The 13695-nt window shown below is 43.4% G+C and overlaps 1 protein-coding gene across 1 annotated transcript in view; it reads left to right on the top strand.

Moving 5' to 3' along the window:
- The window catches only part of LOC136161629 (small ribosomal subunit protein uS14-like), a 539148-nt gene that overhangs the window by 289852 nt on the left and 235601 nt on the right, over window positions 1–13695 (top strand). The gene's annotated exons all lie outside the window — the stretch shown is intronic.

Genomic DNA, 13695 nt, shown 5'->3' with positions numbered 1-13695 from the left:
ATAAGCTTTGAATTGATTAATAATCAAACTTGATAAGTTTTCCATTTATTTTTGTTTACTTTTTTTTTTTAAAAGGAAACTCCATACTGTTCTCCACTTTGACTGTACCAGTGTACATTCTTTCTAACAGTGACGTTCCCACCAAGGAGGGTTCTCTTTTCTCCAGACCCTCTTTAGCACTATTATTTGTAGACTTTTTTGATGATGGGCATTCTGTTGTAAGGTGATATCTCACTGCAGTTTCGATTTGCATTTCTCTAATAATTAGTGATCATCTAGTGACAAGGGGGTGAGAGTCTCCAAGAGTTAAAACTAACTTTATCTGTAACAAAGATGTACATTTGGTTGTCAGGGAATTCTCCCGCCCTTGGAACCAGCATGGGAGTACTAGCTCAAAAAGGAGTAATTGAAGTAGTTCTGGTTCTTTTAGGGTTTGTTTTTTTCTTTTTTCTCAGCTTGCTTCTGGGTTTAATTACCTTTGGTTACCTTTCAGACAATGGAGAAGGAAATGGCAACCCACTCCAGTATTCTTGCCTGGAGAATCCCGTGGACAGGGGAGCCTGGTGGGCTGCAGTCCATGGGGTCACACAGAGTCAGACACGACTGAAGTGACTTAGCATGTGTGCATGCAATAATTAGTGATGTTGAGCATCTTTTCATGTGCCTCTTGGCCATCTGTATGTCTTCTTTGGAGAAATGTCTGTTTAGGTCTTCTGCCCATTTTTGATTGCATTTTTTGGATACTCAGTTACATGAATGATTTTTAAGTTTTGGAGACTAATTCCTTGTCAGTCACAAACATTTTCTCCCATTCCGTGGGCTTTTTGTTTTATTTGTGGTTTCCTTTGAGTTAAATTTGGTCCAACTTGTTTGCTTTTGCTTTTACTTCCATTGCTGTAGTAGATGGATTGAAAAAGATGTTGCTGAGATTTATGTCAAATAATGTTCTGCCTATGTTTTCCTCTAAGGATTTTATAGTATCCAGACTTAAAAATAAGGAAACCAAACACCCGTCTCAGTGTACCTGTCAATACTTCCAAGTTTAATGGCACACGGAGCTCAAGGGACTGAATATTTCTTGAGACACCTGGCACCCATTTTATTGACTGTTCTTTTAGAATTCAAATTCTTTGAATTAAAAAATTGACTGTAAAAAAAAAAAAAGTTTTCCACAAATCATTTTCACTGTCCAGAAAATCCTCTAGACACAGAATATTCATAGCCCCACCTCTGCTAATCCTTGGATGACACTGAAATTTTTAATATTAATTTTTACTAGAGTATAGTTGCTTTATAAAGTTGTGTTAGTCTCTACTGCACAGAAAAATAAATCAGTCATACACATACATATACCCGCTCCGTTTTGGGCTTCTTTCAGACTCAGGTCAGCACAGAGCACTGAGCATTGAGTACTCTGTGCTATAGAGCACATTCTCATCAGTTATCTATTTTATACATAGCATCAAGAGTGTATAGGTGTCAATCCCAATCTGCCAATTCATCCCCCTCACCCCTTTCCCCCCCTTGGTGTCCATACATTTCCTCTCTATGTCTTTCTGTCTTCTACTTTGAAAATAGGATCATCTACAACTTTTTTCTAGACTCCACATACATGTGTTGATATACGATATTTTTCTTTTTTTTTTTACTTACTTTAAACTCAACATTCAAAAAACCAAGATTATGACACACACTCCCATCACTTCACAGCAAATTGATGGGGGGAAAGCGGAAACAGTGATGACAGACTGGCGCGGAGAGGAGAGTGACCTGGGCATCCCGGCAGAGAAAGCTTTACTGCGGGAAGAGAGAAGTGGCTGCCTTTTGAGAGAAGCCAGTGTGCTCCCTTTACAGCCATTCCTTCTTATACCTTGTCGATGCGGAACTGTGTCCCGAAGGGAGGGGCCCTTAGTGTATCTCTAGCCTGCAGCCGGGGTCTTGTTACTAGAGAGTCAAAGGGGTCTCACCGTCCGGGGGTCCCGTAGTCTTGAGAAACTGGCAAGTCTTGAGAAACTGGTAAAACAGGACATCAGCAGGAAAAAACAGGATATCACTTTAAGAAAAGAACAGGATGCCCACGAGGGCAATTTGGTCACTGTGACTTCATCCCGTTTGTCAGGTCACCAAAATGGACCATTAAAACTATACACTATGAGCCCCCTTTGAACCCTAGTAGGAGACAGTTCTTGGGCTCGAAAACCACTGTGGATGGTGACTGCAGCCACAAAATTAAAAGACGCTTGCTCCGTGGAAGAAAAGCTATGACCAACCTAGACAGCATATTGAATAGCAGAGACATTACTTTGCCAACAAACGTCTGTCTAGTCAAGGCTATGGTTTTTCCAGTAGTCATGTATGGATGTGAGAGTTGGACCATAAAAAAGGCTGAGCGCTGAACAACTGATGCTTTCAAACTGTGGTGGTAGAAAGGACTCTTAACAGTCCCTTGGACAGCAAGGAGATCAAACCAGTCAATCCTAGAGGAAATCAACCCTGAATATTCACTGGAAGGACTGATGCTGAAGCTGAAGCTCTAATACTTAGGCCACCTGATATAAAGAGCTGACTCATTGGAAAAGACCCTGATGCTGGGAAAGATTGACGGCAGGAGGAGAAGCGGGTGGCAGAGGATGACATGGCTAGATATCATCACCGATTCAATGGACATGAATTTGAGCAAACTCCTGGGGATAGTAAAGGACAGGGGAGCCTGGTGTGCTGCAGTCCATGGGGTCGCAAAGAGTTGGACACAACTTGGTGACTGAACAACATAAGCTTAGGTGATTATTTCATCTTTATCCAAGAAAAGGAGAGCCTGGGTACTCTGCAACCATGACTCCTGAGAATGTAGGGGCTTACAGCTGGGAAGTATGCAGTAATGGGTGCAGCAGAAGTCACCAGTCACCAGCTGGGATTGTTAAAAAGAGCCCAACAAATGCGAAACATGGAGGAGACACTGTGCAAAGACACAAAGATGCTCACCAGGACCAGGATGCTCTAGGGAGCTCTAGATTCGGGGAGGATCTTGCAGAGATGCTGGCCCTGTGAATATATTGCACCCTTTGCTTGGGCCTGGACAAGATGAAAACCATGGAGCCGCTAAACCAGATCGTGAGAGCAGACATGACACAGCAGGAAGTAAAAACCATCCTACACTCAGTAAAACTTTGATTCTATTATGAATCACACCATAACACAATCCCAAATCTTTCTTCTTTGTGATGTTTCTGTTACTCCAATGATCTTCCACATACCTAGTAAATAGAATATTTATCAGCATGTGCACAACCCGCAGAGGAAAATAGCAGATCCAGTGTACTTGGGAGCTTTCATTTTAAGCTGCCCCTACCTGGAGTTCCTGGGACAGATGGTGATGGCCTGGCAGACACTCAAGACACAGGTGCTACCAACGGACCCTCCCTTGGCCTCTCTGTGGATATAGTAAACAATTTTGCATTCAGTATCATTGAGAAAATATTTCCACCCAAACACCTCCATTGTCCTTGGGGTTCCTGTAGACAGCATGACCAAGGAGTGGGGTATAAGCAGATACTCAATGATCAGATCTGTGGATCTTAGCCTGCACCCAGCAAAGTGAAGGAAGAGATAATGGTATAGAAGAGAGAAATTTCCCAGGATTCCAAATACATTCTTGGATAAGAAGATCAATTCTACTGCAAAATCTCTGATGGCCATCCTTCCAGTTCTCTGTGAAAAATATTTGCCTTCTGAGCTAGTTTCTTGCATAGAAAAATGAGGCATGGGCCACATGTGTTACACCAAGTGAGATTTAAACTTGTCCACTTTTTATTCATTTCCACAAAGATATATTACCTTCTTGTTTTTATTTTACTAAGAGATTTCCAAGATTTTAACATACAAATTTTCAAGAGCTCTTATATATATCATATGATATCACTTATATGTGGAATCTAAAAAAAAATCATACTAATGAACCTATATATGAAATAAAATTTGAATCACAGATGTAGAAAAGAAACACAATTACTGAGGAGGTGATTGGGGAGGGATAAATTGGAAAATTGGGATAGACATATACACGCTGAAGTAGTGAAAGTGTTAGTTGTCAGTCATGTCTGACTCTTTGTGACCCCATGGACTGCACTCCGCCAGGCTCCTCTATCCATTGGAACTCTCCAGGCAAGAATTCTGGAGTGGGTTGCCATGCCCTTCTCCAGGGGATCTTCCTGACCCATTCTTTACCGTATGAGCCACCAGGAAAGCCCCATACACACACAGCTATATGTAAAAGAGACATCTGACAAGACCTCCTACACGGCACAGAAAGTCTACTCAATACTCTGTGATGATCTATACGGGAAAAGAATCTAAAAAACAGTGGATAAATATATACGTATACTGATTCACTTTGCTGTACTGCAGAAATGAATGCAACATTATAAATCAACTATGCTCTGTAGAGTCTTGCCCCAAGGCCTCAGATATGGAGCCCAGAAACAAGATCATCTCTGGAACCGTCTGAGCCCCTTGGCCATTGTTGTTCAGTCGCTCAGTTGTGTCTGACTCTTTGCGACTGCATGGGCTGCAGCACACCAGCTTTCCCTGTCCTTTGGTATCTCCCAGAGTTTGTTCAACTCATATCCAGTGAGTTGGTGATGCCATCCAACCATCTCATTTTCTGTTGCCCCCTTCTCCTCCTACCCTCAATCTTTTCCAGCATCAGGGCCAGTGGATTAGCTGTTCACATCAGGTGGCCAAAGTATTGGAGCTTCAGCTTCAGAATCAGTCCTTCCAATGAATATTCAGGGTTGACTTCCTCTAGGCTTGACTGGTTTGATCTCCTTGCTGTAAAGGGACCCTCAAGAGACTTCTCTAGCCCCGGAGCTTGAAAGCATCAATTCTTCGGCACTCAAGCCTTCTTTACAGTCTAACCCTCACATCCATATGTGACTGCTGGAAAAACCCTTTTGTAACCATTGCCAAAAGCTCTGTCCCCACCCCTTCCATCATCACCAGCAGACTTAACCCCAAATTAGGCAAAAATGCCATCCTGGTAGCCACTGTAGTGCCCTATCCAATAACCTAGTGTTAGCCTTCCAGCAGGAATTTTCTTTGTCTTGAGGCTGCAAACATCAGCTGCTAACCCATGAAAAGCACAGTCTCTCTCCAGCCAGCTGCATTTGTAGCACCTTCATTATCTCTGCTCTCTGCTCTTAATAAATGCATCCCCTTCTGAAATACTCTGTGTCTGGAAATTCTTTTTCAACCCACGCTGAGACTGCCCCGACATACTGAAATAAAAGTAATTAACTTAAAATGAATAAAATAAAAGCAGAAAAAAAATCTGAAAAAAAAGGAGCTCTTATAAATGAGTGAACCACTGCTATGAAGGTCTAGACAGCATACTAAAAAGTGGAGACATCAGTTTGCTGACAACGGTCCCTATAGTCAAAGCTATGGTTCTTCCAGTAATCATGTATGGATGCGAAAGTTGGACCCTGAAGAAGGCTGAGTGTCAAAGAATTGATGCTTTCAAACTGTGTGCTGTAGAAGACTCATAAGAGTCCCTTGGGCAGCAAGGAGATTAAATCAGTCAATCCTAAAGGAACTCAACCCTGAATAGTCATTGGAAGGACTGATGCTGAAGCTGAAGCTCCAATACTTTGGCCACCTGAGGTGAAGAGCTAAGTAACTGGAAAAGAGCCTGATGCTGGGAAAGATTGAGGGCAGGAGGAAAAGGAGGTGACAGAGGATGAGATGGTTGGATGGCATCACTGACTCAATGAACATGAGTTTGAGCAAACTCAGGGAGATGATACAGGGCAGGGAAACCTGGCATGACTTAGAAACTAAACCACCATAGGCAAGAAAGAACATAAACCTGACTTGGCTGGTAACAAATCTAGCACATTTAATCACCGTGATATCTGACAAATCCAGGTAGCTCTGTTCTCTCAATAGTTGAAATAGATATTGAGCTCTCTTGGTAATATGTCATTATATTTTGGGCTTCCCTGGTGGCTCCGTGGTAAAGAAACTTCCTGCCAACACAGGAGACATGGGTTCAATCCCCAGGTCAGGAAGTTCCCCTGGAGACAGAAATGGCAACCCACTCCAGTATTTTTGCCTGGGAAATCCCAATGACAGAGGAAGCTGGTGGGCTACAGTCCATGAGGTCACAAAGAGTCAGAAATGACTTACAACTAAACAACAACAACAATTGATAGTAGAATATTTTTAGATGAGTGAAAGCATCATGGTATATTTGAGCCTGACTGGGGCTATCTGAAATTCATTGTTAAAAACGTACACTTTTCTTATGTGCTGATTCCTTTTCTTCAATAGGGAAAACAGTCTCATCAATTTAACAGATCAAAGACATTTTCAGGAGGTAAGAATTACTGTCTCTATCAAGCACTTCATATACTCAGAGATAAACCAAACAATTTTATATCAGGAACTGTCATCCGGGTTCACCATTTCTGCACAGGACTCAGTGACTTGTAGATTCATCTTACTCATTACTAGAAGCAGAAGGTGTCATAGGCACGCACACCTGCAATAACCCTGAAAATTTAATCTATGCTTTCAGTAAACGAGGCGGAACTTCAGACTGAGTTCAAAATTACAGTTCTTAAGGACTCCCCTGGTGCCACAGTGGATAAGAATCCACCTGCCGGTGCAGGGACACGGGGTCCATCCTTGGTCCTGGAAAGTTCCACATGTCCTCGAGCAGCTAAGCCTGTGTGCCGGCACTTTTGAGCCTGCTCTCTAGAGAGGCACACCAAACTACTGAACCCACATGCTGCAGATACTGAAGGCTGAGTGCCTAGAATCTGTGCTCTGCAGCAAGAGAAGCCACTGCAATGAGAAGCCTGGGCACCACAGCAAGGAGTAGCCCCCGCTCACCCCAACTAGAGAAAGCCCACGCAGCAATGAAGACTCAGTGCAACCAAAAATAAACAAAGAAAAGAAAAAACCACACGGTTCTGAAGAAAATTAAAAGTCTAAGCTGCATTGTCACTCGCAGTCAATGCCAGGAATCAAAGTCATTGTGGATTACACTAAGTTATAAATTCAGAGCAGTCATGGATTGCTGTTGGATCTCTAGTCCTGGCCTCTCTTTACTAGTCCAGCTCAAGAGTCAGAATCCTTCTTTCCTTCTGTGTGGCTTTGGCAATGGACTAGATTTGGACCCTCAAATATTTCCTTTTTTGTGAAATAGCCACCTACCCCTGATACTTCTTGTCTATAGACTCTTCCTCTCAGATTGAAATAGAAAATCGGTATCTGACTCCTTTCTGTTGCCAGTACACTGTGGGAGGAGGTGTGCTGGTTTGAAAATCAGCACCTGTGCTAGATGAAGTCTGTCACACCCCTAGATATGCATTTGTGATTCTGTGACCTCCCCTTCCCTCAGAATTGTGATTATCTTTTCACTTTTAGCTGCAATGAGAAGTTAGGCTCATGGAACAAAAGCATACTTGTGTAAAACTTTTAATTAACTTTCTAAAAACTGTTAATTACCCTCCCCCCAAAAAACTACAATCAACTTGTTATTCCCAAAGAGACCACTGCAGTGCCCTGAGGGCCTTTTTCTTTTTTGCGATCTGGGGAGGCAGACAGGTTCTCATATGGAAAGAGCAGGATGCTGAGCTGACAGCTGAGAGCCTGGCAATGAAACTCTTGTATTGTGCTGACTTCTCTGTTCCTCTGAGAAATTTTTCTACCCAACAGTGGGTTCTTTCCTGATTCCTGAGCTTCAGCATCACTTAAGTATGATCAGAGAAATAGAACCAAAGTGCCTGAAGATTTCTAAGCCCTATAATTAAAAGGAAGACCATGATGACAGAAATTTTTATGTTAAAATTTATTGTATGTATTTGTCCACCTCAATGCCAATGAATTTGCAAGTCTGGGTGGTGATAAAGATGTTTTCCACTAAAATATATTTTACCAATACGGACCCATTCCCAAGTAGTTACAGAAAATCTAAATAGACAAATATCTACAGAAAGATGGAAATTTATAAATTTCTCCCTCTAAAAGTACCCCCAATAGTAAGTTTTAACAGATGCTGTCTTGTTCAGTTGCTCAGTCGTGTCTGACTCTTTGCGATCCCATGGACTGCAGCACACCACGCTTCCCTGTCTATCATCAATGCCTGGAGCTTGCTCAAACTCATGTCCATCGAGTCAGTGATGCCATCCAACCATCTCATCCTCTGTCGTCCGCTTCTCCTCCTGCCTTCAATCTTTCCCAGCATCAGGGTCTTTTCCAGTGAGTTGACTCTCTGCATCATCAAGTAGCCAAAGTATTGGAGCTTCAGCTTCATCATCAGTCCATTCAATGAATATTCAGGGTTGATTTCCTTTAGGACTGACTGATTTGATCTTTTTGGAGTTCAAGGGACTCTCAGGAGTCTTCTCTAGCACCACAGTTTGAAAGCATCAATTCTTCGACACTGAGCCTTCTTTATGGTCCGACTCATATCCGTATATGACTACTGGAAATACCATAGCTTTGACTACACAGAACTTTGTTGACAAAGTGATACCTCCACTTTTTAATATGCTATGTTTGTTTTGACTGTGTGGATCCCAACAAACTGTGGAAAGTTCTTAAAGAGATGGGGACACCAGACCACTTTATCTGCCTCCTGAGAAGTCTATATGCAGGTCAAGAGGCAACAGTCTAATATTCTGGTGACCTGATGTGAAGAACTGACTCATTGGAAAAGACCCTGATGCTGGGAAAGATTGAAGGCGGGAGGAGAAGGGGACGACAGAGGATGAGAGGGTTGGATGGCATCACTGACTCAATGGACATGAGTTTGAGAAAGCTCCAAGTGTTGGTGATGGACAGGGAAACGTGGTATGCTGCAGTCCATGGGGTCACAAAGAGTCAGACACGACTGAGCCACTAAAATGAACTCTCATAGCTTTTCTCCCAAGGAGCAAGCGTCTTTTAATTTCATGGCTGCAGTAACCATCTGTAGTGATTTTGGAGCCCAAGAAAATAAAGTCTGCCACTGTTTCCATTGTTCCCAGATCTCAGTCTGGGAAAGTATAATAACCTCTCTCTAGTAGTGTTAGTCCTTTGCGCTACCCAGAAACTCTCCTAACTCAGGAGGACAGCATTTGATTTCCCGGATTCTCAGAAAACTACTGTATTTGCCACATTCTCATCTCTGTCATCTGTTCATCAGAACACACCCCCCTCCACTAGCAGCCTAAGACTTTGGAGGAATCAAAGAGAGCTTCCTTGCAGTTTCCGCCATGCATTTCCAGAGAGCTCTCATGTTACCTTTCAATGGGTTGTGTGTTCCTCACTAAGAAAAACAGCATCACACACAGCATCTGGGGCTTCCTTGGTGCCTCAGTCGGTAAAAAAATCCTTGTGCCAATGCAGGAGACACAGGTTCGATCCCCGAATAAGAAGATCCCACATGCCTCAGAGCAACTAAACCCCTGCACCTTGAACTCACACCAACCAGTCCTGTGAGCCCCTGCACTAGGTGACCCCTTTCTTGGGACCAGCAGTCTTGCTGAACCCCAGGGTCTACTGCCCAGGGCCCCCTTCAGTGACACCCTCAGAGTTCAACAGAATCCTGCTCGTCTTTCTTTGAATGGATCCCTCCACACTCAGCCTGTGGGACACACAGCACTTCACCCAGGGTGAGGTCTGAACCCCAATTACTGGAATTTTCTCTGCCTGGTTCTAGCCTTGACCTTCCTCAGGGACCCTCAAGGCTTGCTGTGAATTCTCTGAGGACCTAAACTCAGAGTCATAAACTCACCTGCTGCTATTGTCCTTTGTTCTTCTGTGAGCTAAAACTTTTCAGGGGCTCATTTAAGCAAATGTAAGTTTAACAAAGTCACAAAAAGAATAATCAAAAGCCATGATGGGAACATTCTGAACCAAGATTTATAAAATCTTACCCTGTATCATTCTTAACACATGTGTCTTGTAAGTCTTAAAGGAACTGTTTTCTCATGGCCCTGACATACTTTGAATGCAATATATAAATATCTGAAGATATATTCATAATATGATTTATATAACACACATTGAATCCAAGATTCAAATATCTGAAGGTATACATGTTAGCAGTGAGAAAACCAAAAAGGAATATGTGAGTGTATGTGTATTTTACACATTGAACTTAGAGAATTTAGAAATGCTAGATCAAAACTGGTCATATCAGAATTGCAGATGATTTACTAAAAACTATAAAACTTGTCAATTTGTCGATTAATCTGTTTTGTCTAGTTTTCATGGAATTCATTTCCTTAAATATCAGGAGGTTATGTTTTTAAGGAACTTTCACACGGTCCAGCCACGTGACTGCACCAGCTTACATTCCCTCCAGCCATGTAGGAGGTTCCCTGATCTCCAAGTCCCTTCAGCGTTTATGACATTATTAGTGGGCTTTTTGCTCATTGTTCTGACTGGCATGCGGTGATACATCCCGGTAGCTTTGCTCTGCATTCCTTATTGTTCAGCGCTGGTGAGCATCTTCCTTTGCCTCCTGCCCATGGAAAGAGCAAGCTGCCCGCCCGGCCTCAGCAGCTGTGGGGCACAGGCTCAGTCTGCCCACAGCACGTGGGGGATTCCTGGGCCAGGGGTGCGGCCCTTGTCCCCGCAGGGTCAGACGGGTTCTCCACCACCGGTGACCAGTCTGATTAGCTTTTTTTCCTTTTGAGACATATATATATATTTAATTATTTATTTATTGGAATATAATTGCTTTACAATGTTCTGCTAGTCTGTGCTGTATGACATCGTCAGTCAGCCGTGAGTATACATAAATCTTCTCCCTCTTGGCCCTCCCTCCCGTGGTCTCCGTTTCACCCCTCTCCTCAGCACAGAGCACTAAGCTGAGCTCCCTGTGGTAAACAGCAGCTTCCCACCAGCTAACTATTTTCGCCATCAGTTCAGTTCAGTTGCTCACTCGTGTCTGACTCTTTGCGACCCCATGGACTGCAGCATACCACGTTTCCCTGTCCATCACCAACTCCTGGAGCTTGCTCAAATTCATGTCCATTGAGTCAGTGATGCCATCCAACCACCTCATCCTCTGTCGGCCCCTGCTCCTCCCCCTTTCAATCTTTCCCAGTGTCAGGGTCTCTTCAAATGAGTCACTTCTTCATATCAGATGGCCAAAGTATTTAACTTTCAGCTTCAACATCAGTCCTTCCAATGTATATCAGGACTGATTTCCTTTAGGATGGACTGGTTGGATCTGCTTGCAGTCCAAGGGACTCTCAAGAGTCTTCTCCAAACTTTTACCCATGGTGGTGTATATATGTCATTGGTACCCTTTCACAATTGATCCCCCTCTTCTTCTCCTGCTGTGTCCACGTCTGATCTCTATATTTGTGCAAAATTGTCTTAATGGATACGTATGGAATTTAAAAAATAGTATTGATGAACTTATTTGCTGAGCAGGAATATAGGCGCAGAGGTAGTTCTTAAGTTTTACATATTAAGCTTTCAAGGCATAAAATACATTGACAATCATTCCATGCATTTTTCGGTTGTAGCCACACGTTCTGGCGAACAAACTGACTCAGAAGGACAATGCAGATAGTGGAGTGCAGTTTATTACATGGGGGGGGTGGGGGGGGTGGGGACACACAGTCTCCTCTTAGCCAAGGACCCCAAACAGTTTTTGTGAAAACCTTATATACCCTAAGTGTACTTGCTCAAACCCACCTCCCCAAATTGCTTGAAACTAGTCTGGACAAGGGAAAAGAGAGATCTGATCAAAGTTAACCCATGATTCATGTGTCACAGGACTAAATAAACAGTGGATATTTATCAACAGGCCTGTGGTCTTATCCCAATAAACAGAATTGAATTTACCACTTTGTTCTGTTACAGAGATAATTAACATATTCTTTTTGGCAACAGAGTCCTAGTATAATTCCTGAGGCTCTTTTATGGGGGTCGGGGTGGGATCTGATTTTCCATTGGTATGCCATTTCTATAGACACTGGGACACAAAGTTCAGAGTCCACTGGGAGGGTGACCATGCGTGTAGCCTAATGCTCACAGCCTGGCCTAAGACAGAGGCCAGCTCTGTCTGTTTCCTCCTTCATTACTAAGTGAAAGAAGCCCATTTGAAAATGCTACAAAAAGTAGGATTTTTACAATATGACATTTTGGTGTAGGTAAATGTTCTTATGGGTGCTCAGTTGTGTCTGAGTATTTGTGATCCCAGGGGCTGTAGCCTGCCAGGCTCAGCTCTGTCCATAGATTTCCCAGGAAAGAATACTGGAGTGGGTTGCCATCTCCTCCTCCAGGGGAACTTCCTGACCCAAGGATTAAACCTGCATCACGTGGATGTCCTGAATCGGCAGGCAGACTCTTTACCACTCAGTCACTGGGAATCTAGTAAGAAATATAGAAGAGATTAAAAAGGTCCATGATTCCTGTGGCTTTCAAAGGAGGGACTATGAATATCCTAAGTCTAGAGAACTTTCATTAACACAACTGAAATAATTTGTGTTAAACTGTCATGATGGACACATGTTATTAAACATTTATCTAGAGGTATGGACTGCACATTCCTAAAAGAGGAACACAGGGGCAAACTAGAGAGTTGATCTATTTACTGCCCATGTAGATTCATCACTGGTTACAAATGCTCGCTCTGGTGGGGAAAGCTAAGTAGGGAAATTGTCCACATGTGGGAACAAGAGGTATATGGGAAATGTCTATACTTTATTCTCACTTCTGCTGTGAAACTAAATCTTGTACAATGTTGGTACTGTTGAATGCAGACTGAATATTTTTTAGAATATATAATATGAGAAAGATGTATATGCTTCTATCTTTAATTTTTCCTTGGTCATTATACTTTAAAGATGTGGGAAAATAGAGCTCTGTAAATGGAGCAGACAAGAAACTGAAGCAGTTGATTCATAAAACCTAGAAAAACACACACAGAAAGTAGAGCAACAACATTCGCAGGTGTTAACTGATGTGTGATGTAACTTATGACAACACGGATCCTTACTCCTTCGTTAGTCATCAGAGAGCATTCAGGACATCGTTTTCAGAGGCATTTGGCTCCGCCCATACACACTGTGAATCTAGCGTGTCCTGCTCAGTTCAGTTCAGTTCAGTTGCTCAGTCGCCCTGGACTGCAGCACGCCAGGCCTCCTGCTGCCCCTGGTTTCTTTTCCAAGAAAACGGGGATGGACATGCCTCCAGGCTCCTGGTCTCTGAAGTTGGAGGTGCCACGCCTGCAGAGAGGTGGTCACAAAGCAAATCATTTTGTGAAAACCCGTGTCCCCAGGCTGCAGAGAGGGGTGAGAAAAACTAAGGACAGGGGAGATCTTTGGGGAGAGTTCTGCAAGTAAAGCCTGGCAGGTACCCAAGACCCCCAGGTGATTCCCACCACTCACTCACCTCTCCCCTCCGAGAGCCCAAGGGTACAGGCAGGCTGAGGACCACCACACCCAGCCTGGAAAGAGCCCCTCCCCAGGGAATCAGGTTGACTTTCTTTGTTTCTAGAAGTTCCCTCCCTAAACCCTCCCTTCCTGAGGTCTCAAGTGTGAGGTTTCCCCTCAGGGCTCTGAATGCGGGTCTTCCTCTTGCATTTTTTTCTCAACCCTCAAGGCTGGGTCAGCCAGCCCAGAAGGAGGTCCATTGTCTCTTTTCAGCTGTTCTCTGTAACTCGAAAAGGAAGGAGAAGAGCTAGCC

The sequence above is a fragment of the Muntiacus reevesi genome, chromosome 2, assembly GCF_963930625.1.
Source record: "Muntiacus reevesi chromosome 2, mMunRee1.1, whole genome shotgun sequence".
NCBI lineage: Eukaryota > Metazoa > Chordata > Mammalia > Artiodactyla > Cervidae > Muntiacus > Muntiacus reevesi.
The sequence above is the reverse complement of the archived record's forward strand: the minus strand, read 5'-3'. Positions and strand labels throughout refer to the sequence as shown.